The sequence below is a fragment of the Capricornis sumatraensis genome, chromosome 8 (genome assembly GCF_032405125.1).
Source record: "Capricornis sumatraensis isolate serow.1 chromosome 8, serow.2, whole genome shotgun sequence".
Classification (NCBI taxonomy): Eukaryota; Metazoa; Chordata; class Mammalia; order Artiodactyla; family Bovidae; genus Capricornis; species Capricornis sumatraensis.
Window position 1 is genome coordinate 29,988,137 of NC_091076.1, and position 27,176 is coordinate 30,015,312.

Sequence of the window (27,176 nt, forward strand, 5' to 3'; positions counted from 1 at the left end):
TATTTAACTTCTATGCAGAGTACATCATGAGAAATGCTGGGCTGGAAGAAACACAAGCTGGAATCAAGATTGCCAGGAGAAATATCAATAACCTCAGATATGCAGATGACACTACCCTTATGGCAGAAAGTGAAGAGGAACTAAAGAACCTCTTGATGAAAGTGAAAGTAGAGAGTGAAAAAGTTGGCTTAAAGCTTAACATTCAGAAAACAAAGATCATGGCATCTGGTCCCATCACTTCATGGCAAATAGATGGGGAAGCAGTGGAAACAGTGTCAGACTGTTTTTTTGGACTCCAAAATCACTGCAGATGATGACTGCAGCCATGAAATTAAAAGACGCTTACTCCTTAGAAGGAAGGCTATGACCAAACTAGATAGCATATTAAAAAGCAGAGACATTACTTTGCCAACAAAGGTCCGTCTAGTCAAGGCTATGGTTTCTCCATTGGTCATGTATGGATGTGAAAGTTGGACTGTGAAGAAAGCTGAGCGCCAAAGAATTGATGCTTTTGAACTGTGGTGTTGGAGAAGACTCTTGAGAGTCCCTTGGACTGCAAGGAGATCCAACCAGTCCATTCTGAAGGAAATCAGTCCTTTGTGTTCTTTGAAAGGAGTGATGCTAAAGCTGAAACTCCAGTACTTTGGCCACCTCATGCGAAGAGTTGACTCATTGGAAAAGACTCTGATGCTGGGAGGGATTGGGGGCAGGAGGAGAAGGGGAGGACAGAGGATGAGATGGCTGGATGGCATCACCGACTCGATGGATGTGAGTCTGAGTGAACTCTGGGAGTTGGTGATGGACAGGGAGGCCTGGCATGCTGTAATTCATGGGGTTGCAAAGAGTCGGACACTACTGAGTGACTGAACTGAACTGAACTGAACTGGAAGCATCTATACAAGAAAGAAATGTTGCATAGAAGAGCCAATTATGACTTCATGTTGAATCTGTTACTTTAAACTTTGCTTCCTGTTGTTTTTGTTCACTAAAAGGATACTGGTTATATGTAATGGTCTACCTCAGGAACCCTGCCCCTCTGCCTGAATATTAAACCAAAGGTGCCTTTGTTCAGAATCCTGTCCACTTGTGAATGCCTAAAGGCAGGGAGAAATTAACACACCCTCTCGCCAAGGCTTCCCTGATAGCTCAGTTGGTAAAGAATCTGCCTGCAATGTAGGAGACCCTGGTTCTATTCCTGGGTTGGGAAGATTCTCTGGAGAAGGGATAGGATACCCACTCCAGTATTCTTGGGCCTCCCTGGTGGCTAAGGTGGTAAAGAATCCTCCTGCAATGTGTGAGACCCTGGTTTGATACCTGGGTTGAGAAGATTCCCGGGAGAAGGGAAAGGCTACCGACTCCAGTATTCTGGCCTGGAGAATTCCATGGACGGTATAGTCCATGGGATCATAAAGAGTCAGACACGACTGAGCGACTTGCACATTCACTTTCACTGCACTCGCCAAGGCTGTCTATTCCAGGTTATATGTGTGAGATTAATGGGCTTTTTACCTTGTTTTCTCACCTCCCCCCTCCCCCAACAACCATCTTTGCTGTATAAAAGAAACTGGCATCCAGACACCGACAAAATGGTTATTTTGAGACATTAGTCTGGCATGTTTCAGTCAGTTGGCTTTCTGAATAAAGTCATATTCCTTGTCTCAGCACCTCATCTCCTGAATTTACTGGCATGTCATACAGTGATCAAAGCGAGCTTGGACTCGGTAACAGAAAGTCTATACAAAGTCATAAGATAATTAGTCATGATCCTGTAGTAATCATTGGTAACATTTTATTTTTATAATCCATGTAGCAAGTAAGAGAAAGAAATGAATGAGATTTGTCCCAGGCCAACAGCTGTGTTTTAAAGTACTTTAAGACGTTTGGAAAACATAAATTTATCAGTAGCTACTTTAAATTATGTTCTGCTTTGAAGGTTTAAAGAATTGGAAGTGTAAAGATTATTTTTTTTAATATGCTCAGGACCTGTGTGCCACAAAACAGCATTTCATCTGTGACTTGTCTCTATCCATCATCCCTTACAGCTATAGTAAGTTGCAGGGCCAAGATTTGGACCCTAGACTCTGATTCCAAAGCTTAGATTGTACCATGAAAAATCAGTCAGTGAATCCCATTCGTCCTAAGCAAAGGCTAAATTGTGGTAGAAATGTGTCAATTGTTCTTTCAGGAAATCAACAGCTTTTGTCTACCCATAACTTTTCAAACAATGAATGTACTGAGTATTTATCCCAAAGAAGTGATGAAAGGGTGATAGCCTGGGAAAATAAGAGTTGCTAGACAGAATGCTAAGTGGAGGGCAAAGTGAGAATGGAACCGATTTAGTGTTCTGATGTTTTCAAGTATAGTACATTCTGCATGCATAGTCAGGATTCTCTGTTGTAATAAGAAGTGCATCTGGAAAAAGCAAAACAAACAAACAAACAAAAAATACCTTTGGAAAACAATGTTTTAAAGATGAGTGATGAGCACAAAGACTGTAACCAGATGCCCACAGTGCATCACTGGCATTGAAGCAGAGTTTGTGGAAGAGGAGACTGGATTATCGGGGGGAAAATGCAGTCTGTGACTGTTTTCTGGGTTTTTTTTGTTTGTTTGCTTGTTTTATTTTGCTATAAAAAGAACATACAAGACAAACTGGCAGAAAGAGGGACATAAATAGTTGGCGGTGATGAGTCCCTTATTCCTCATTCATAGTGAAACTGAGAGTACCGTAACACAAGAAGAATGGATTCAGAGTAAGTGAGTTTGCCTCATAGCTGAGTGACCCTAAACAAATAAAACAGTCTCTACATCTCAGGAGAACTGAGAATGGGGTAGCAGAGTGTGGAACTGAAGGAGACCAAATCTGAACAGAAGAGTGAATTTCCCCACTGCTGGGAATAGAGAGGAGAGAGTTGTAGAAGGTGTCACAGAACTAAATGACTCTTCTGTGGTTTTCAACAGCTAAATGTGTCCAGGGAAACAAGTTGTTTAAGAAAATAAATCTCAGAAAGAAAACTGCTATGTATAAAGGCACTATAATTAATAATAATTTCAAAGTGATAGCTTCTAAGCAGAATTGTAAAAAGTGAGTGAAAATAGATGGGCCATTTGCCCATCTTCCATACTAAAATATCTTAAGGTTATATAAATTTGAATGAAAATTGTCACATAAGTGAGTTTTATGTGACTTGTACTCAAGCAAATTTTTCATTAAGAATTTATATATAAATAATGTATTGTAACTAAGGTTATAATATCTACAAATGGATTTTATAATTTTCAGATAGAGTCAGATACTTCATTGAAGTCACAAACGAATGAGATAGATCTGCCTTTGAGCAGGCACTGCACACATACACATGCATACACAGACACTCATACACACATATGTGCCATGTGTGCTCCATCCTCCACCTTGCATAAAATTGTATAGTAACTTTATAGTCTTTCCTGTGTTGAGGTGAGAAATCAATTGGCCAGAAATTTTTCATGGTTAATTTCCAACCTCCATAAGAGAAGGAGAAAATTAGAATATAGGAAGCAAGAAAAATAACATAGAGAGTCTTACGTTCTAGGGAGTTGACAGGATATCAGTTTGGTCTGGTAGCCAGCCTCCCAGTGTGTGAAATAGTCATATGAAAAGATAACTATTGTAATGAATTTAGAGGCTGCAGTAGACCTTTATGGTGCCTAGTCTAGCTTCACTAGGAGTGGCCCATTTGCCTGTTGCCTTTCATGGTACCAACTGCTTTTGGTGGTACTGACAGCTAACGAATAACCTAAAAAATAACAGAAAAATGGCCTTAGTGAGATTTTCACCTAATTCTATGCTTTATTCATCCTCTCTTTCAACACCTTTTCCCATCCCTAACCTGCCCTAATGGAGTCTATCTCTCTATTCCTATCAATTTTCTCCCCCATTTCACTCCCACCCCCATGCCTAATTAGACTTCCTCTCCTTCCATTGTTCCCAGCCTTGGGTGCCCCTATCCTCAATCACCACAGTTAGCAACCATGTGGGTCTACCTCTGTGGTGCAATGCATGCTCCAAGCTTCCCTAGGAACCATGAGAAGCTGTGTTCTTCTGGTATCACTTATTTGCTGAACATTTTTGTTCTCACCTTCTTTTGAAAGTACTCACTCATTGAGATACATCAGTTGTCCAAAGGAGGCCTTGTAGGCTTTACTTTTGGGGTAACTGACCTAAGATAGAGACTGATCCACCTGGGTTTAAATCCTAGTCTTCCACATTGCTAGTTATGTGACCTTGACTGAGCTTTTGAAAATTCTTTATGATAATATGTTTCATTTGAATTGGAAAAATAAGCAATCTGGAAATCCTGTGGTGAAGATTAACAGATTAAAAACACCTGGCACTTATATATACTTAATGTATGCTACTTTTCTTAACATTCCATTATGGAGATTAATGCAAAACCTAAAGCTATTTTTGTGAAGTATGAGTAGTTTTTCTTTGACTATGAAATTCTGCGACCCCCTAATTCTCCATATGAGTTCTTTCCAGGGCTTGATAATTTCTTGTTACCATGTATATTATTTTTTCTTGTAATCCTCCCTACAAAATACATGATTTTTTAAATTTATATTTCAGTGTTCTATGTTGAACCATTTAAATGAAATAGTTGAAAAAATCAGTTGCCTGTCAAAGAATTATTGCTACTGTTTAAAGATTCTATATAGTTTTCATGTAAAAATTTTATCCTGTTTATTCAATCTCACTTATTTCTTACATGTGTATTGACTCTGAAAATTTCAATGTGAGCACATCAGTTATATCACTTGTATAAGTGTGTGTGTGTGTGTGTGTGTGTGTGTGTGTACTAGTCACTCAATCATGTCTGACTCTTTGTGACCCCATGGACCCCACATGACCCCATGGTAGCCTACCAGATTCCTCTATCCATGGAATTCTTCAGGCAAGAATAGTGGAGTGCATTGCCCTTCCCTTCTCTAGGGGATCTTCCTGACCTGGGGATTGAGCCCAGGTCTCCTGCATTGGAGGCAGATTCTTTACCATCTGAGCTACCAGAAAAACCCTAAGTTTAATTATTTGAGCCAATTTCTATTTTTTTTCTTAAAAATCCATTAAGAAGGTTGAATTCATCAGTTGCTATAACGTAGTTAAAAGAATGTTTTATCTTGACTTATTGAAAAATGACTTTATGTTGCTGCTCAAAGTTATTTTCATGTTGCATCTGAAGAAAGAAAAAATCCTTTGGTATTTAATATTTATGGTATACTAGAGGCTCTGTTTAATTACATCAAAATCCTGCCTTTTATCACTGAGAAAGTAATTTCCCTCCCATAAAGAAACCCTTTATCTTTGGGCTCTTTAAATGACATATTCCAGGAATTGTTTTTGAAATGTGGGCTACTTAGCACTTTGTATCCATTAAGGGTCTACTAACTTGGAAAATAAAATGGAAATGAAGGGGAAATGATACTTTGAGATGAAGTGACTAAAAAGTCTTTAATTCATCATACTTTGTTAATGAATAAAATAACAAATACTAACAGAGAAAAATTAAACAGCACTTACATGCTAGATATTATCACATTTAATCTATTTTGCCTAATTAAATTAATATATACAATGTATAAATGAGATATTATGGCTTAGGTAAGGCAAGAGAATTCTATTAGCTGGTCAGCTAGTCGTTGATGAAATCAGAATGGTGGGGTGTCTAAAGCTAAAGTCTGTGTTGTCTGTTACTTTAGTCATAACTGTTAAAGCCCTTTGAATATTTTGAAGAAAAATATAAAAGAGCTATTTTTTCCATTATAACATTCTATACTTACAAGTTGGCCTCACGCAGATAAATAGCTGCTTGAAGGTGTATTATCCTTTCCATAAATCATCATGGAGAAATCTGAATTCACTTGATTTTAGTGTGGGCTTTAAACACCTATCTCTGTCTATGTCTCTTTGTCTCTGTCTTTATTTCTCTTTCTGATCTTCTCCCTCCCTTTCTCTTTCCTGGCTTCCAGCTCTGGCAAGGGAACCACCCATCCTCCACTACTTTAACTGTTTTAATTGAGTGAGAATTTGACTAGGTACATAGACTCTGTTTGTTTAACCTGTACACTGAACACATCATGAGAAATTCCAGGCTGTATGAGTTACAAGCTGGAATCAAGACAGGCGGAAGAAACAACAACCTCAGATATGCAGATGATACTGCCCTAATGGCAGAAAGCAAAGAGGAACTAAAGAGCCTCTTGATGAGGGTGAAGGAGGAGAGTGAAAGAGCCAGCTTAAGACTAAATATTAAAAAAACTAAGGTTATGACATCCTGCCCCATTACTGCATGGAAAATAGGTGGGGAAAAGGTAGAAGTAGTGACAGATTTCCTCTTCTTGTGCTCCAAAATTACTGCGGATGATGACTGCAGCCATGAAATCAGAAGACAATTGCTTCTTGGCAGGAAATTGATGACAAACCTAGACAGTATGTTGAAAAGCAGAGACACTATATTCTGCTGACACAGGTCTGTATAATCAAGGCTATAGTCTTCCAGCGGTCATATATAGTTGTGAGAGCCGGACTGTAAAGAAGACAGAGCACCAAATAATTGATGCCTTCAAACTGTGGTGCTGGAGAAGACTCCTAAAAGTCCCTTGGACAACAAGGAGATAGGCCCTGAATATTCACTGAAAGGACTAATGCTGAAGCTGAAGCTCCAGTATTTTGGTCATCTGATGTGAACAGATGACTCATTGGAAAAGTCCCTGAAGCTGGGATAGATTGTGGGCAGAAGGAGAAGAGGGCATCAGAGGATGAGATTGCTGGACAGCATCATGGATGCAGTGAACGTGAACTTGGGCAAACGCCGGAAGATGGTGAAGCACAGGGAAACTTGGCGTGTTGCAGTCCATGGGATCACAAAGAGTTGGACATCCCTGAGCAATTGAACAACAACAACATAGACTCTCTGATTTAGGAGTTTGGGATAAGTCAGGATATATTCCAGGGAGATCCCAGAAGATTACAGTTTCAGAAACAAGACATTATCACCTCAAGAAAGCATGAGACAGCACCTTAGCCTTGGTAAGAGAATTGTGCAGCCTCTTCCTCCTACCTAAAACAGGTCTAAAAGAAATTGCTAAAAATTATTAAGGAACGTGTTTATTGACTGTCTCTAATATAGCTGTGACAGTATTAAGTTGATGATTGAAACATCAGAAGATGATAGGGGATCATCATGCAAACTGTTGAAATGTTCTTCTTTTGGTCTTTCCACTTTCTATCTGTAACTGGTTCAAAGCTAGTCAGCAAATGGAGAATGGCTTCATAAACTAGTTTGCTCTCACAGTCATTATCATCATCTTGCTTCATATTTTGATTATGGTTGTTCTTCAGATGTGTGTGTTTAAGGATTGTTAACATCACCACTCAAATACTCTAATACTTTATTCTGAATGAGTCTTGAATTTTGGAGAGCCCTGCATGTTATTGTATAATTCTGTCTGTCATCTGGGAGAATCTAGCAAATTGGATGTAGGTTTCAGTGAAAAGACAAAGGTTTTAATTAAAGATCCTTGTTTTAAGGTTTTCTAGTTTTCATGTTTTTAAAATATGTTGAGCTTAAGTCTACTAAGAACAACATTGAAGAAAGGAAGCAAGATTTCCAGAATCAGGACTGGATTGTGAACATAGTGGAAGTATAGACCTGTTACTGCTCCCTCTAAACTATCTCTGCAAAATGTTGTTAACAAAGAGGTTTCGTATTTTCCTAGGATATAGTTTCAGTGAAGCAGGTCTGCACATGTCTGTGCACATACGGGAATGTGTCATTTTCTCATGTCTTGGTTCTCTTTGGGTTTCATTTATTTATGCTTTGTTATATGAGAAATTATACTTCAGGCTTTAATAAATTATTACTACTTCAACATAGTTAATTTATAGTAATGATTAAAAATGAATAAAACCAAAACAACTTCATTTTTTTAAATATTTTGGTCTTTTTAAATCTGTGAATGAACATAATTTTCAGGGAGTTTTTCATTTTAGCCAAGCTTTAGACCTAAAGACACTGCCAGCACAGGCCTGGATTATAGTTTTGCTTCTCTCTGCTAACTCAATACAACAACAGCAACAAAAACAGCAGCAATAGCAACAGCACCTGTTGGTGTCAGGCAGCTATAAATGCTTTACTTTTAATATCCAATTTTTTTTCTAGTTTCACTAGTTTTCTTAGTTTATTATCTAATCTCAGAAGTTTCATAGTTGTGTGACTGTAAAGTAGGACTAAAATGCATAAAATACCTAATATCTAAGATCTTTAATTTTGAAGAATTTGAATAGTAGGATTTTTAAGGATTTTACTCTCAGCAGGGGAGATCTAGTGGAAAGACAGCTAGATGTCAAGATGCAGTAAAATTACTACCAACAGAATTAAATGAATCACACTTTACAAAAAGTTGCTATCTACTCCAGAACTCATTAGTGCATGACCAAAAGGAATGTTTGAAAATGGAACTATTATCAACATGAAGGGAAGACAGAATTGAAAAATGATTGAAATGAATATTTGTTTGTATGATCACATTTGGACATCACTTTGAAGCACTGCCTGTCGTAGAAATCAGGTGTGATGTTTTATGTTTTCCCATCCAAAGGAATCATATGTGTGTGTGTGTGTGTGTGTGTGTGTGTGTGTAATAAAATACATATATATATATAATAAAAGAAAGACTGCAATGTAGCATTGAGATTGCACAGAAGAATCTTTGTATAAATTTAAATTTATAATTCAGTAAATTGCTGAATAATATTTAATGAAACTTTTAACAATGGAAAGGACATTAGAAAATATGGTCTTATCTCTCACACACATTTTCCTATGTTCAGTTATTCTTTTGAAGCCTGTGGGAATGGGATACAATGAAGCATAGACTAACATAAATTCCACTTATAAGGAACTGAAACCTAGGCCCAACTCGATTTAGAAAATCAGAATATTTCAGTCAGGTAGTCAATAGTCATAACATTGAAAGATCAGATACATATTTTTTTGTGAGCATATCCCCAAATAAATAAAATCAGCAAAGAAAAGATAACTCATATTAGTTAAACCTAGAAGAGGTTGAAATATAAAGTTCCAGTGTTGTCACTGAGGAGAAATAAAAATGCAAGAGTGATGGATGTGAATGTTTTCCAGTCATTGCCTTACCCTTCAGCAGGGAAATATTCTTAGGTAGCCAAGTTATGATCAAGTCATAATGATAACGATGAAAGTAGCAGTTGTCATCATTTTTGAAAAAAATAATTGTCTTGGATCTTAGCATTGTGCTAAGTGCTATAACTCCTCACAATTTTATTCTCTTACGACTTCAAAGCATAAGTTCTTTTCATTATTTTACAGTTGAGGAAACTTAAAACTTGGGGAAGTTAAGGTTTTGCACAAACCTCACAGATGGTCAATGCCACAGGTAGATTTTAGAGACATGTCTGTCCTTCAGCAAACAGATTAAGAATGGGGCTTTTTACGGCAATCCATGTGAGTTTTAATTGGAGGTAGAAAATGAGCAGTCCTGAGAAATGAGTCATCCAAGACACACTATGACTTAATAGCTCATCTTCCATTTACCTGAAGGACATCCACATAGTGGCTCGTTAGTCACATTACATGTTTCCTTTAACCAGTGAAAAATATTCCTTTTTAAATCTTTTTCCTAGCTGTTGGACTGAGCAATTCCATTTTTTTTTTTTATCTGACAGTCGTAGGTATATTTAGCCCTTGTGATATTATATTTGGATCACTTTGAAGCAGGCTTACATATATCTCACCCTCTTATTCAGACATTCACATAATGATCTAAAATACTTATTTCATCACATATGGATCTCATTTGTGTAGTCACCAGGGCCTAGCTCTGTCATCTACTCTATAGTTGATTCAGGCCAGCTCATCATCAGAAACATAATATCATCTATTAGACTCAAAACTTGAATAAGAGGGATTTGCCTGGGTCACTTTTAGAGGTCTTGTTTAAAATAATAATTTATATTAAATATGTTTAAGCAGTTGTACTTAGAGAAAGAGTTTGACCTGGTCTAATCTGAGAAATTGAAATTTTGTTTTTAAATCTCTCAGAATATTTTTTGTCAACATGGACCTCACCAAAATAATGCCTGTAAACATACTCAGTCTTGTTGTGAATAGTTTGGGCTGTAGTTTTCTTTTCTTTCGAAAGTGGACAGCTAAACTTGTTACTATGCCAACAACACATTTATTTGTGCTTGAGTATCAATAGGGATAATGGGTTAATATGCTAAACTTCAGCAAGTAAGAGTTACATTTTACTAACAGTCCTGTGAAGAGATAATCATCTGTCATAGTGGCAGTACTCTAAATCTTAAGACATGGTAGCAGATCACGTGTGCAAACCCATCTTCAGAACACAACTCTCTCCTAAGACCTCAACAAAACTCTTGAGTCTTAATGACAAATGTGACAGAGAAACATATTAAGATAAGGCTTTATAATTGTTGTTTAGTCTCTAAGTCCTATCTGACTCTTTTGTGACCCCATGGACTATTGCCCCAAAGACTCCTCTTTCCCTGGGATTTTTCCAGCAAGAATACTGGAGTTGGTTTCAGTTTCCCTCTCCAGGGGACGTTCCCAACCCAGGGGTCTATCCCACATCTCCTGCATCTTCTGCCTTGGCAGGCAGATTCTTTACCACTGAGCCACCAGGGAAGCCCAAGGGTTTATAGAAAGTTTATTTTGAAGTAATCCATATGTGCCTACAAAGTATGAAAACATGGCATCTGTTGTGAAACAAATTTGGAAACCCTTGAGTTAACAGCAGAAAAGAAGCTTCTTTATTCCTAGTGTGGATTTTAAAGCTTCGTGACAACAGCAGTGATTTACTAATTCAAATTTTATAAGTTGCCTTTTTCTAAATACCTGTTTTCTTTAAAGAGCTTAGAGGACACACTATTGTTCAATTACTAGAAAAGTCTGGTACACAGAAGTAACTGAAAAAATGTTTTTTGTCTCAAGGAAAGTGAATCAGTACTAACTAATTTGCTAACTACAGTACTAACTGTAGGTTCACTGGTGAATTAACTACCCTGCATTTTAAGAACATATAGTCCAAAGGAGATTTTTGTTGTTGTTGTAAAGATCCCTAATAAATAGTAAAAGATATAAAATCCTCTACAAATATGTACTTAAGTGCTATAGAAGCAGCAAGAGGATAGGGCTTGTTCTGCTGTGATAGGAAGAAGAGGTTAATCAAAGGAAGTTCTGTTTTAGACTTAGAAGTTTATTTGTGTCAAACCTAATCTCCAAATTTATTCCACTATCCCCTTCCCCCTCTGTATCCTCACGTCCATTCTCTGTGTCTGTGTCTCTATTCCTGCCGTGGAACCAGGTTCATCTGTTCCATATTTCTAGATTCTAGGGAGCTCAGCTCAGTGCTCAGTGGTGACCTAGAGGGATGGCATGGTGGGGGAGGGACGTCCAAGCAGGTGGGGATATATCTATACACATAGCTGATTCGCTTCATTGTACAGCAGAAACTTAACACAATAGCTTAAAGCAGTTCAGTTCAGTTCAGTTCAGTCGCTCAGTCGTGTCCACCTCTTTGTGACCCCATGAATCGCAGCATGCCAGGCCTCCCTGTCCATCACCAACTCCCGGAGTTCACTCAAACTCATGTCCACTGAGTCAGTAAAAAACTTCTAATCAAGGATCATCTTTTTGATCATCACATTGAAACTTCTATTTCTGAAGTTGCATTAAATCATTAAGTATTTCTCCCTAAAGATTAGTATAGTTTTTGGTTCTTAGACTGATGGTGAACTTTATGACAAACACTGTACCAAGTGTTTTCCAGGATTTCAGTCCAGTCAAGAGGTTGAAGATTCTGGCTCTGTATACACCTAGAGTCAGCCACAATGTTCAATTCTAGAAGGACAGCATTGAAAATAGACAGTATGTTTTTAATTCTCTGGATTTGTGTTTCACACTTATATATCTTTGTGAGTGAGCACTGCTATTTGCTGTAACCTTTTAAGAAACTGTTAAAAAACTCTGTAACCTGTTAAGAGACTGCTTACAGCCTTAGACTTATACTTGGAAGACAATAGAAGAATAAAAAGAAGCTAAACTAACAGTCTCCATGGCAGTGTTTTTCAAGGGTTAAAGAAACATAGCATTTTGAAGTTAAAGAAGGAAAATCTGTGATATACTTTGTATACTTACAGTAACCAGCTTCATGAACGAATTTGTCATTGCCCACCTTATTTTTCAAAAAGTAATGAGAAAACTCACAGGAGGCCCAACGTTTACTTTAATTAAAAGGAAATATATTTGGAATTACAAATTTAATAACTCTAGTTCCAGCGAAACAGATCAGACAATGAGGGAGCAGCTGCTTTTCAATTCAAAACAGATGGTACCTTTCTTTTCCTAGTCAGATTTCCACTTTGGAAATGATACATCCATTGAATATCAGTAAAGCTATGATTTCAAGACTTCTATGTCATAAAACACTTTTTTGGAGGAATGATGTGAACTGTGTCTTACAATTTATTATGTGTGTTTTCTTTGAACACTGATTTGTAAACATCACCAAGTTAAATACTGGAAATGATTTTTTTTTTCAATGGAAGAGAATGTTGAAGAAGGCTATGGTTTTTCTTTTTCTTTTTTTTTTTTTTTAAGGCTATGGTTTTTCCAGTGGTCATGTATGGATGTGAGAGTTAGACTATAAAGAAAACAGAGTGTTGAAGAATTGATGCTTTTGAACTGTGATGTTGGAGAAGACTCTTGAGAGTCCCTTGGACTGTAAGGAAATCCAACCAGTCCATCCTAAAGATCAGTCCTGGTTGTTCATTGGAGGGACTGATGTTGAAGCTGAAACTCCAATATTTTGGCCACCTGATGCGAAGAGCTGACTCATTTCAAAAGATCCTGATGCTGGGAACGATTGAGGGCAGGAGGAGAAGGGGACGACAGATGATGAGATGTTTGGGTGGCATCACCGACTCGATGGATGTGGGTTTGGGTGGACTCCAGGAGTTGGTTTTGGACAGGGAGGCCTGGTGTGCTGCAGTCCACGGGGTCGCAAAGAGTCGGACACAACTGAGTGACTGAACTGAACTGAACTGAATGTTTGGCAAAAACTGGCCCATAGTTTTTCTAATAAGTACTAATAGCTAATTTTATTAGGATAGTATATTATCAATGAGGAGAAGGTTGAAGAGAATGCTTTGAAAGAAAGCTATAGAACCAACTTGCTCAAGAGGCTTTCACAACAGAGCTTAGACCCCTTGACAAATATACCTTTAAACTCAGAGCTGTCCAAAAGGCATGACTGTATCATTTCTTTTTTCCTACACCCACATAATAATTTCAAACTTAAGATTCCCCTCAAATTCCTCTCTACCAACCTATATTTAATGTTTCAGCAATTATCTCATCTCTCTGTATCTGAAAAATAGTCCTAAAAATTATTCTGTACTAAACTTTGCCTGGCTTTCTTTCAATTAGCATCTGGCTATACAATGAAAATTCTTCTGATGTGGATTTTTATTATATTTTTCCTTACAGTTGCTTTTTAATTTAAGAACTCTAAAGTATTTCCTCTAAGATTTAGGTCCCTATGGTTTATGCTTGACATCATATTCTCATCAAATTTGAGGCTTATAGAAGTAACTCCTTTTTATTCAAAGAAACATATAATTTTCAAAATAAAGATATTTTCATTTTTATAGCTCTGTAGACAATGTAGAAAATTTGGAAAAGCACAAGTGAAAAAACCTATATTCAATAATATCTTTAACATTTGGTATAAATTCTTCATATACCAGGGATCATATATAGTAAATTTAATGGTGATTAATGAATAAGTTAATACATATTAGTTTGCTTAAAATATCAAGCTCCATTGTATTTAAAAAGCAAACAGTTAATTTGAAATGTTAGTTTATAAATAAGACTGTTACACCGCACATGTTAGTAATGGATTTCATTTTGTCAGGTTATTGTATTTAGATTGCCTGCTTAGCTCTAAATCAAGATCCTGGTAACCAGTATTCACAGACAAATGAACCATAAGAGATAACAGTATCACTTTAATTGAGGTCCTACCTAATCTCCCTGTCTAGGTAAAGATTCAATGGACTTGGTTTTTATTAGAAACCTGCATCATTACTTTGTAAGACATTAACTCTGACCCCAGTGAAATATCTCTAATCATAGGTCTTAGACGCAGCGGGGTATAAAGCATTTGTAAAAGTGAAAATGTTATTCATATTTTTATACAATGCAAAATAAAACTTTTAATGCATTTTTTTAAACAAAGTTCAGGTGAAACATGAGGGCAGTGAAAAGTTGAATTGATGTCCGCACTCATTTATCTCATGAATGAGTCAGAATTTAATTTACCCTAAACAAAGATGTTGGACAGATGCTGATATAGGATAAAAATCTAGTTTTCAAATTAATTTTCTTGGTTACTGGAAGTGTTTCAGAAATTGAGCTGCCAATTCCATTATCCTCAGCCAAGTGATAAAGATGCTAAATGCTACATTTTATTACAAAAAACTAATAGTAAATATTTTAAAACTAAAATACAGTTTTATAGCCTGTATGTTGCAATTCAAGTCAAAATCCCTGGTCTCCTGTGCTGGTCACCCAAGGTGATATAAGATGACTAATATAAAAATGCATGGCCTGGTTATAAGGATGATACATCTTCATGTGACTTTAAGCTTTGATGAAACATCCTGGCAAAATGGCTTTATAGACAAGAACTCTGCTTTAGAAGGATTCCATTCGATGAATTCTGAGACATCTAGTTCAAAAAATTTCTTTTCTTCTCTCTGATTTAGAGTTCAAATTCTTTAGATACAACTTCAGTTCAGTTCAGTTCGGTCACTCAGTCGTGTTTGACTCTGTGACCCCACGGACTGCAGCACACCAGGCCTCCCTGTCCATCACCAACTCCCAGAGCTTACTCATACTCATGTCCATTGAGTCGATGATGCCATCCAACCATCTACATCCTCTGTCATCCCCTTCTCCTCCCGCCTTCAATCTTCCCCAGCATCAGGGTCTTTTCAAATGAGTTAGTTCCTCACATCAGGTGGCCAAATTATTGGAGTTTCAGCTTCAGCATCAGTCCTTCCAATGAATATTCAGGACTGATTTCCTTTAGGATGGACTGGTTGGATCTCCTTGCAGTCCAAGGGACTTTCAAGAGTCTTCTCCAACACCATAGTTCAAAAGCATTGATTTAGTTACGAACAATTGAATTGTGGTGCTGGAGAAGACTCTTGAGAGTCTGTTGGACAGCAAAGAGATCCAACCAGTCCATCCTAAAGGAAATCAACCCTGGATATTCTTTGAAAGATTAAAGCACTAATACTTTGGCCACTTGATGCAAAGAGCCAACTCATTGGAAAAGACCATGATTCTGGAAAAGACTGAGGTTAGGAGAAGTGGGCAACAGAGGATGAGATAGTTGGATAGCATCACCAACTCAGTGGACATGAATTTGAGCAAATTCTGGGAGATAGTGAAGGACAGGAAAACCTGGCTTGCTAAAGTCCACGGGGTCACAAAGAGTTGGACACAACTTAGTAACTGAACAACAAAACAATCCACCCTTTTCCTGAAATCCACTGTATACCATAGAAATGCTGTTTGTACTGGGCAAAAGCAATGTTTTATACTTTAGCCTATAAACTCATATTCCTTGGCACACTTATGTAGGAAGAAACTAATAGTACACTTGCCACATTTAGCATGCTTGGGGCTGGTGCATGGGGATGACCCACTGAGATGTTATGGGGAGGGAGGTGGGAGGGGGGTTCATGTTTGGGAACACATGTAAGAATTAAAGATTTTAAAATTTAAAAAAAAATAAAATTAAAAAAAAAGGAAATATTGTGCATCAGTTTAGAAAATATAAAAATGAATGGGGAATGTTGTTAGGTCAATGAGAAGAATATAAAAGTTTTGGCCTTCAATATCATGTCATTTAAATCAGTTTTATATCCGTCTAGAGGATCAAATGGGCTTCCGTTGTGACTCAGACCTGGGTTTGATCCCTGGGCTGAGAAGATCCCCTGGAGAAGGGAAAGGCTACCCACTCCAGTATTCTGACCTGAAGAATTCCATGGACTATACAGACCAAGGGGTCACAAAGAATTGGACACAACTGAACGACTTTCACTTTCTTCTTTCAGAGGATCAAATAAAGTTATAATTCACCTTTTCTGGTGTTCTTATACCATGATCTTCAAGTCACTGAATTACAAACATTTGCCTCTGAAGAGTCTAAAGTTTGCAAGGCTTATGTATAAACCCAGAGTCATGAATCATGAATAATGAAAGTGTACTTGAAAAAGACTTTAGGCTTTTCTCTTGTAGTCTATGTTAAAATAACCTGTAAAAGGGAAATTTGATAAATATGATCAAAGTTTAAAACTTTTGGTTTGCTAAAGACCCTGTTAAAACCAACGAAACATAACCTACAGATGAAGAGAAAATATTTGCAGGTCACATATCCAATAAGAACTGGTATCTAGACTATATAAATAACTCTCAAAACACAACAATAATAGGACAGCCTCATGAGAAAATAAGCCAGTGATGTAAACAGACAGTTCACCAGTGAGAATATACAGGTAGCAAATAAACACACGAAAGATACTCAACATCATCATTCCTCAAGTAAATTCTAGCTAAAGCAACCATGTGGTATCACATACACTTAACAGAATGAATAACATAAAAGAGTGTCACCATCGGATGCTGACAAGTCTGAGGAGAAACCGTTTCACTTGCACATTGCAGGTATAAATGTAAAATGCTAAAACCACTCTGGAAAACAGTTGTGCAGTTCCTTAACAACCTGAACATGCAACTATTCAGTTATCACCTAACCCAGGAACTGCACCCTGGGACATACTGAATAGCAATGAAAATTCATTCCCACACAACTGCTTGCGCATATTTGTTCGTAGCAGCGTCACTTGCGATACTCAAAAGCTGAATCCTCAGTAAGTAAGTGGTTAAACAAGTTGTGGTGTTCCCACACCACAGAATGCAGCAGTGTAAAGGAATGTTCTGCAAATATACACGATGCCTTAGATGAGTCTCCAGAAAAGTTATGCTGATTGAAAAAAGTCAATTCCGAAAGTTTGCATCCTGGGAAACCATTCATGCAGCATTCTTGAAATGACAATATTTAGAAATAAATTAATAGTTTCCAGCTGTTAGGTATGATATGGACGTGGCTAGGTAGGTGGGTTAATGGTAACAAGGGATTTTTGTGGTAATAGGAATATTCTCTATATGAATTACATCAGTGTTCTATATCTGATTTTGATGTTGTATTGTACTGTTGCATAATATTACCATTGGAGGAAAATGGAGAAAAAGAACATGAGATCTCTGTTTTTCCCTACACCTGCATGTAAATCTATATATATATATATTTTCCTCAATATAAAAATTTTGACTTAAAAAAATTAAAAAAACAAACAACCTTGGTGGGAGAAGGTTACATGGTAGATGTTATATAATTAATTTTGTTGGTCTAACGAAATGATATATTTTGGTATTGTTTTCCCCTCAGATTTTGTCAACATTATCCCCTCTTCCTGGTTATTTGTCAAGTTGTAATAGCAAATGGAGGAATATTCTTCCCTTAATAGGAACTTTAACCTAAGTTTATTTTTTTTAACTTAAGCACATTTATTTTGAAATAAACCTTAATATCACTGCCTATTAATGAAAACAAATGTAACTTACCATTACAAAAGAGGAAGCTATAAAATGAGTATATAACTATTCCATGTTTTTAAAATTTATCCTCCTATTACTTAAAACCTTCGCATGTGAAGTGTGGATACTATATTTTAAGAAACACTGTGTGGGAGTATTAAATAATTTTTAAAATCCTTAATTTCTAGTTATTACAGGTATTTTGTGCACGCTCATTTTGGGGTTGTAGAAAATATTCCATGACTTAGAAATGATTATAAACATGGATATATATGAAGGTATGTAAACTACAGCATTTTTATATTAATTTCCCTATCTCTACTAATTTTGAGAATATTGATAACAATGGTTACAGTTATACTGACTGGTACCAGAAGTGTTCAGTCTTATATTAATGAAATTAGGCCTTTCTGGAAGTTTACCGCATTTCTTTTTTCCGAAATAATTATCCTCCTCAAACAATCCTAGAGACTATTAATACAGTGGGATTACCTGATATTTCTAATTTCATATTAGTTTTGATATTATTATGTCTTTATATAGATGTGACTCTAACCAATAGCAGACTTTTAGGCAGAGGAAACAACTTGTACAAAATATTGTCTCTTATTTCTGGCAGCAAAATTAGTTCATGTAACTGTAAGCACATAGATAGGATCCACTTGGGGTTCCTTTAATGAGAGGCTGAAAAAATGGGAATTAACTTGATGTTAATGAAACTAGAGAAACAAGGTAATAATAGACATGCTAAAAGATACCGCTATTTTTTTTTCCTAATTTTCACTCTATGAAAAGATTATTTCTGCTTTGAAAATTCACTGATATGAGTGAGTCACATGCACACATGTATAGGTAATCCTCCTAGGCAACAGATGCATATTTAAGAAAGGCCTTCTAGGAAATCCTATATATATATTTTGCATCATGTATTCAGTTCAGTTCAGTCGCTCAGTCGTGTCCAACACTTTGCGACCCCATGAATTGCAGCACGCCAGGCCTCCCTGTCCATCACCAACTCCCAGATTTCACTCAGACTCACGTCCATCAAGTCAGTGATGCCATCCAGCCATCTCATCCTCTGTCGTCCCCTTCTCCTGCCCCCAATCCTTCCTAGCATCAGAGTCTTTTCCAATGAGTCAACTCTTTGCATCATATATTACTTGAGTATAAAGTAAAAATATTGAGTTTAAATATGAAGTGGGTGGAATCAAAGCATGTATGGGGAGATAACTTAGAAACAGTGCTGACCTTATTTTTTTCTTCAGATTTTATATTATGATATCCATCTACAGGGGCTCTTTTTTCTTTTTCCCATGATTTTAATGAAACCTCTAAATGAAAATAGCATACATATTTCCAAATGCCAAAGGGTCAATTTAATGGCTCCCATACTGGAGTGGCTAGCTAGCTGTTCCCTTCTGCAGGGCATCTTCCCAGCTCAGGGATAGAACCCAGGTATCCCACATTGCAGGCAGATTCTTTACCAGCTGAGCCACCAGGGAAGCCCTAGCATACTGAAGTGGGTAGCCTATCCCTTCTCCGGGGGACCTTCCCGACCCAGGAATGGAACCAAAGTATCCTGCAGTGCAGGTGGATTCTTTACCAGCTGAGCTACCAGGGAATCCCTCCAAATGCCAAAGGGTCAATTTAATGTTTCCCTTAAAAGTGTTTCCTTCCTCCCTTCCTCTCACCCTCCCTTTTTTCCGTCCTTCTTTGCCTGTATATCTATCAGCTTTTTTTCTGTAGAGGATGAACATCGATTTAAAGGAGATACCATCATGTTCATGGGTTGACCTGTATTTCTTTGTGGCTCCTAAAGCAATCATTCTACGATGAAGTGCTTAACTTCCTGCAGGACTCCAACCTAATAAATCAATTAGTAGCAATTAATCAGGTGTATAACTCATGACACCCAGAGGAAAAGTATATATTACTGCTTCTGTTATGGACAGTGCATTTCTAACTGAGCCTTGATTCATCCAGGTTTCATTCGGGTGTGATTTATTGCTCCCAAAGCTATGGTTTTGGTATAGTTAATGATTAAAGTAGGAAGTCTAACTTTGATTTGAGGATGTAATTTTAATCTCCTTATTCACCTTTATGATAAAATATGAGAAAAGGCAATTTAAGAATTATCAGTTAATACTTTTCCACTGCTTATTTTAGTCATCATGATCTTTGATTACAAAACTGTATATATATATATAATTATATATATATATATTCATTTGAACTATGTTTCACATGATTTTGTTAAATTAGTGTCTCATGCTTGAAGAATATTCAGCTGAATTATTTTAATACTTGCTAGTGCTTGACAGTTCTTATGATGTATTAGAAGCTGATGATTAACCAGAATTTTATTTCTACTGAAGGACTTGTCTTTCTGTTTCAGACCTTACATTGATGCTTTTGGTACATTGGGACAGACGTTTCAGTTCTTCAATGAAATGGACTAATCCATCAAAGTGCCCCCTTTGTCCCTTTGCACCCTGTTACGGTGCAGCAATATTTAGACAGTACTTCAGGAGACCCCACTGTGTGTCTTGGAGGTGGGGTTCTACACTTCTCTAGAGAACCTTAGACAGGGACTGGACTAGTTCACTTAAACATGAGGACAGAAATCCCAAAGTTTTTGCCCTAGCTAAACTCTGTGGGGAATATGATACTGATGCTTTTTTTTTTTTTTTTAATCTTTATTGGAATAAAAGCAATTTGAGTCCTTGGTAACCTCCAGTCATATATCTCTTATCATATATGGGGTTCTGGGAGCCAAGTTTATTTTCTTTAATGGAAACAAACAAATAGTATTATTGCCAGTCAAAGAGGATCCAAGCAATATATTCTGAAGATACTTTTTTGTTTTTCCTCAGTATTTTTTATCTTCTCGAAGAGAGATAAATGTGTCTTAGTATAATTTGCTGAAAGGAGCAGATAATAGTTAGGGATTCTCTGAATGTCTCCATAAGAATACAGATATTGATAACTACTAAATAAAATGTTTTTAAGAAGTAATTTTAATTAAGTATGCTGCTGCTGCTGAGTCGCTTCAGTCGTGTTCGACTCTGTGCGACCCTATAGACGGCAGCCCACCAGGCTCCCCCGTCCATGGGATTCTCCAGGCAAGAGTACTGGAGTGGGTTGCCATTTCCTTCTCCAATACATGAAAGTGAAAAGTGAAAGTGAAGTCACTCTGTCGTGTCCGACTCTTAGCCACCCCATGGACTGCAGCCTACCAGGCTCCTCCATCCATGGGGTTTTCCAGGCAAGAGTACTGGAGTGGGGTGCCATTGCCTTCTCCTAATTAAGTATATATTAGTTCAAAAGCAGTTTTATTTATTAAAATTAATAGTGTTTTTTTGAGGGACTTCCCAGGTGGTGCTATGGTAGAGAACCCTCCTGGCAATGCAGGAGACGTAAGAGACGTGGGTTCGACCTCTGGGTCAGGAAGATCACCTGGAGGAGGGCATGGGAACCCATTCCAGTATTCTTATCTGGAGAATCCCATGGACAAAGGATGACAGGCAGTCCATTGGTTGCAAAAACTCAGACATGACTTAAACAGCTAACACGCACGCGTAGTTTTTCCAAACTTTAAGGGTAAAGAGGTGTAATCACATTCTCTCTCTGACAGGTAGCTGCATATCTGGACATATATGTATATATTGGAAAAGGCAATGGCACCCCACTCCAGTACTCTTGCCTGGAGGATCCCATGGACGGAGGAGCCTGGTGGGCTACAGTCCATGGGGTCGCTAAGAGTCAGACACGACTGAGTGACTTCACTTTGACTTTTCACTTTCATGCATTGGAGAAGGAAATGGCAACCCACTCCAGTGTTCTTGCCTGGAGAATCTCAGGGACAGAGTCGGGCACGACTGAAGTGACTTAGCAGCATATATATATATATTTACTATTTTAGACTATATATATATATTTACTATTTCAGACTATACTAGTTTAATTCTTTACTAGAATGTGAGAAGTGTCCCTTTACTTTGGTTAAATCACAACCTCTCTATCTCTGTCTCCTTTTCATCTCTGTCTCTGTCTGTCTGTCTCTCTCTACGGATCGAAAGATAGATTTGTGTGTGTGGGTTCTGTCTCTCTCACACACAATTTGTTATTTGTTAGCATCTTCTGGAAATTTCTTCCTGTTCTTTCAGTGCCTCTATTCTTTATTTCCCACCCTTGCTTCCCACACACAAACACACACAGACCCCACTTAATCCAGCCTTGAGAAAATCAGTCTTTACACTGAGCATAATCTTTTTTTCTTACAAACTGGGTCACTCAACAGTCTGCTTCTGGGTCACTGACTCATTTTCTTTGCAAATGCTTCACTCTTCTATAGAGCTTTAAAAATTTCTCAGAGACGAGTCTTAAAAATCTTTCAAAGGCAAAGGTCGGAATACAAACAGCACTGAATGGAGTGTGGTTTATAATTGGTAGTGCTGAAGGGTTTGGATTTGTGACCGCAGAATTCTAAGAAGCAGGAAAGTGCAAATTCCCAGGTCCGGACTTCCGTTCCCTGTTAGATGTCTTTGCAGAGGTCTCTCAAAGTGACTGTTATTGAAAATATGGCTCAATCCTCTATTCATAGTAAGTAGGGGCATTTTGCTTTGGTGGAAGAAGTATAAAAGTTTCCTTTCATGGAAATCTGATGGCTAATTGAAAATGCAAAAGGAAGTAAATGATTCTTTAGAGTCAAAATCATCTTTCTCAGCATGTTTCTAGGGACACTATTTTCTGTAGATATTAATAGGCCTTAAATGAGCAAAATAATCCTCTTGAGGGAAACGCTGGGTTTAGGAAAGTTAAACAAGTTTCTTTATTGCAGGAATTTTTATAATCTTTGATATACTAATGTGGGTGAACCTCTAAGGAGTGGATAAATATGCAGAAATTACTAAATTTATTTAGCCACCAAAGAACATCTCATGGAAGCATAGGTTCTTTGAAACATATTTTTGAAAATGCTGTTATATATGCCAATAGTATAGTGTTTTTTTTAATGATGATTAAAACCTGGAGAAGCTTTTTTTCTTTTTTCTTTTTTTTTTTTTTTTTTGTAGAATGGTAGTGACCTGTCTGAGATCAAGCCAAATTCTTATTAATGCCCAAGAAAATAGTCATTTCATTGGCTTCTACCATCTGTTTCTTTTCTCTGGAGTGACCATAACAAAGCAGCTTGGAGAGTCTGCTTTCTGTAAAGATGAGCTAAAAGGTATTGAAGACAATATCCACCCATTCAAACTCTGGAATCCTGCCAAATAAATTACCTAATATGACTTTTCTAGTCTTACTTCTCTGGCTTCTAAAAAACATTAATTCTTAATTGCTATCAACATAAAGTCCTGAAAGACACAGGTATTAGCTGATGTCACATTGTATTTCCTATATTGATTTCAGTGTTTTATACATAGTAGGTCATTAGTTGGTAGTATGTTGGGTTACATCCAAATTAAACTTCAAAACGTTCTGAACATTCGTCTTAGATTTTGTACATAACTTGGCTTCTGTCTTCTTCAGTAATATCTGTTTCCACCCTCCAGTTCTAATCAGTCAAAACTGTTATTTTCTTCCATCACACTATATTCGTCCTCCATATCACAGAACTCATTTTAGTTTCTAATCATCTAGTTTGATATAATTTTGATATAATTTTGTGGGTTTTTTTCCCCCTCTCAGTTCAGTTACTCAGTTGTGTCCAACTCTTTGCAACCACATGGACTGCAGCACACCTGGCTTCCCTGTCCATCACGAACTCCTGGAACTTGCTCAAACTCATGTCCATTGACTCGGTGATGCCATACAACCATCTCATCCTCTGTCATCCCCTTCTCCTCCTGCCTTCAGTCTTTCCCAGCATCAGGGTTTTTTTCCATTGAGTCAGTTCTCTGCATCAGGTAGCCAAAGTATTGGAGTTTCAGCTTCAGCATCAGTTCTTCCAATGAATACCCAGGACTGATCTCCTTTAGGATGGACTGGTTTGATCTCCTTGCAGTTCAAGAGTCTTCTCTAACACTACAGTTCAAAAGCATCAGTCTTTGGTACTCAGCTTTCTTTATGGTCCAACTCTCATATCCATACATGACTAAGGAAAAAAAAACACCATGGGACATTAAGTTCTATAAAATAGACTATCTCTGTTTTTATCATTATGTCTTTATACAGAAGATTTAGCTGAGAAACATATTTATTGTATTCAGTAATTAGAATGAATGAATAACTGTTCAATAATTAGAGTGAATGAATGAAAATATGAACGAACATATAAATGTAGGCATGCTTCATTTTCAAGTGCTCAGTTCACGAGATCAAATTACTGATTCAACCATGTAGCAAAAACTTTTTAAACATTATTTTTCCAAGGGGAAAAAATATGAACACTAATACATTAGTGCTAATCATGATCTTCCTGAAAGTATATGCTATACATTCTGACACCTGAAAAAAAGTCTCAAGTATTGGTTTTTAAAAAGCACATTCAGTAGTTAATATTCATCATCAGGAAGGGACACTATTTCTATCAATAATAGTGCTCTCTTAAACAATGGTTAATACATGCTTATTCAACGTCAGGAATCAATGGTTGAATGCTTTTAACTGGCAAATTCTAAATTATAGATAAATAAAAATATTGTTTTGCTCGAGATCTCTGGTAGTACTCTACAGTTCTTTACAAATGGTGACCTTTATCTCTTATCATAGGGCAAATTAGTATGGTTATTTGAGAAAGTTTACCTGTAATACAAAATTAGGTGTCGAGTTAAACAATGATAATCTGTCAAGTTATATAAGTCCATCTATAAAATACTTTAAACTTTTCAGTTTTATTTTCTTTTTGAAAAGTGATGATATTATTTTGTGTACTTCTAATAGGTTATTATCGGAGAAGGCAATGGCAACCCACTCCAGTACTCTTGCCTGGAAAATCCCATGGACAGAGGAGCCTGGTAGGCTGCAGTCCACGGGGTCGCTAAGAGTCGGGCATGACTGAGTGACTTCACTTTCACTTTTCACTTTCATGCATTGAAGAAGGAAATGGCAACCCACTCCAGTATTCTTGCCTGGAGAATCCCAGGGACAGAGGAGCCTAGTGGGCTGCCATCTATGGGGTCGCACAGAGTCAGACACAACTGAAGTGACTTAGCAGCAATAGGTCATTATAGACTACTAATAAATATCTCCATTTAGCTTCAAAATATTCATGAGTCTCCAAACCATTTTGGAAAGAAAAGTCATTTGAGTTTTTTTTTAATCTTCTTTTAGGCTTTTGACTGAAATACCTACAAACATTGGCCATTAACTTACTTTAATTCTTGTTCTGTTTTTTTTCCTTTCATATTCTGGCTGCAGATTTAAGACTGGTACCTTTCTTTGTTTAGTTCATCAAAAGTATTCTGACTCTAATACTAAGACATCTAAAAATGTAAATGCAGTGCACACAGTTATGATGAATTCACTGAGAAGATTTACATTATCATTATCACTTTGGAGATTCAGAGCCAGTTAAATGAATAGCATCAGTACTATCATATTTACCTGCCAGTTTTTCTGCTTGACATCTGTAACAGTTGTTCAGTCTGAAATTTGATTTTTGATTAAACTGTCATTCATGTGCTAGGTATCAGACTACTCATTGAATGCATATATACACAACTTATATACATATATGACATACAGATATAAATGTACAGTATCTTCTCTAGTAAAATAAATACTTTCTTTTGGTTTCACATTCTTATCTACTTATTGCCCCTGTTGTATAACTATCTAGAAAATACTTATAGAAATAAAGATCTGTATTTGGTTTTTTAAATAGTGTACAAAGTACCTTAGGGGCTCCAGTGGATGGACATTTGAGTTGTTTATTCTGTTCGTGTCACTGAATATCCTTGTGTATATATCAATCCATACTTTTACTAATACAACTATGGGACACACTTTGGAATGTAATTTGCATTTTTCATTTATTATATTAAATTCTCAGATAAAATTATATAATAAATTTCTGTTTAGAAATAATATCAAAATAAAATTAGATAAATATAAATAATGATAGTCTTAGTCATGTTAAAATTCAACTGGTGTAAAAAATTGGATTCCCTGAAGCAAGATCTTCTACAGTTCTGTCTTCTCCAGGTTGCTAATTGTATTTTAAGGAGTTTCATTCAATTCCACATGTGGAAGATTCCGTCTGTTTTTGATTTACCTTCTCCAGAATTCCAAAGTGTTTGATCTTTTATATTTTTATAAGGAATAGTTATCTCCTAATCATTCAGATCTCCTTATATTGCTTTGGAATTGACACTTTCATATCTATTTAATTTTGCCCAAATAATGCTTAGTTGTTTTATTCTTAGTTTTGCTTAGAACCTCCAAGGTCCTAAATCATTTTACTCGCCTTTCAAACTGTCTTCTGTTTCTCTGATGTACTCTTAAATGGATATTCATGGAATTTAAAATATTCTGGTATCCCAGTATAAAAAAGTATGAACGTAAAATTTATTCTTGCAGACTTCTGTTACATTTTCTATTTAACTCTTCCCTTCTTTATTCTCTGTGTCTTTGTCAAGAGCCTCTTTTAATATTTAAAAAAAATTTTAAAGGTTTTTTGAAAGGTTTTAAAATTATTTTAAAGGTTTTGAAGCTTCTACTTATAAGTTCTTTGTAGCAATTTCTTTAAGTTATGTGTTTCATTCTTAGTGTGCATATATATATAACACAGAGTATGATATTACCCCTCTTGCCAAGTATTAGGATTATATGAAATGATTGATGCATAGTATTTAGAGATTCAATCCATTTGCCTGTCTCCTCCCTACACCCCGGTTTTTACTCTCTATCTTTCTGCTACTTTATTTTAAATAATATTTATAAATATTAAAAATACCTGAAAACATTTTTTTAAAGCACAAAAATATGTAAGGAAATACATCACTCCTTTTAAAAATGTGCACCTATTTAGTTAAAGTAAAGGTACTAAAGTGTCTTTGAATCCAAATCAACTCTGTGGTGATGAAAAGAAAATTGCTTCACTTCATCATTTTCTGTTTGTTGAACACATGTCTCTAAATCTTTTCAGTGTGTTAATGACAGGCTCATGTTGGATTTTTAAAGTATTTTCATCAAGTTGGTTTCTCGAATAGTTTTTTCTATCCCACCTTTTTCTTAAGCATTTTCGAGATGAAGTACAAATTTAAAATATGTTTCATAAATACTGTAGTAACTTTATATATATATTACATTTAAACTATATACACATACACATATTTTGACCTAGCAATAGAACATGATTTTAAAAAGGACGATATAAGTAGTCTTCAGATAGAAGGTAATTGAATATTAAATGTTCTTCAACTTTCTACATCTAGGAAAGGTAAAGAAACCATCTATAAA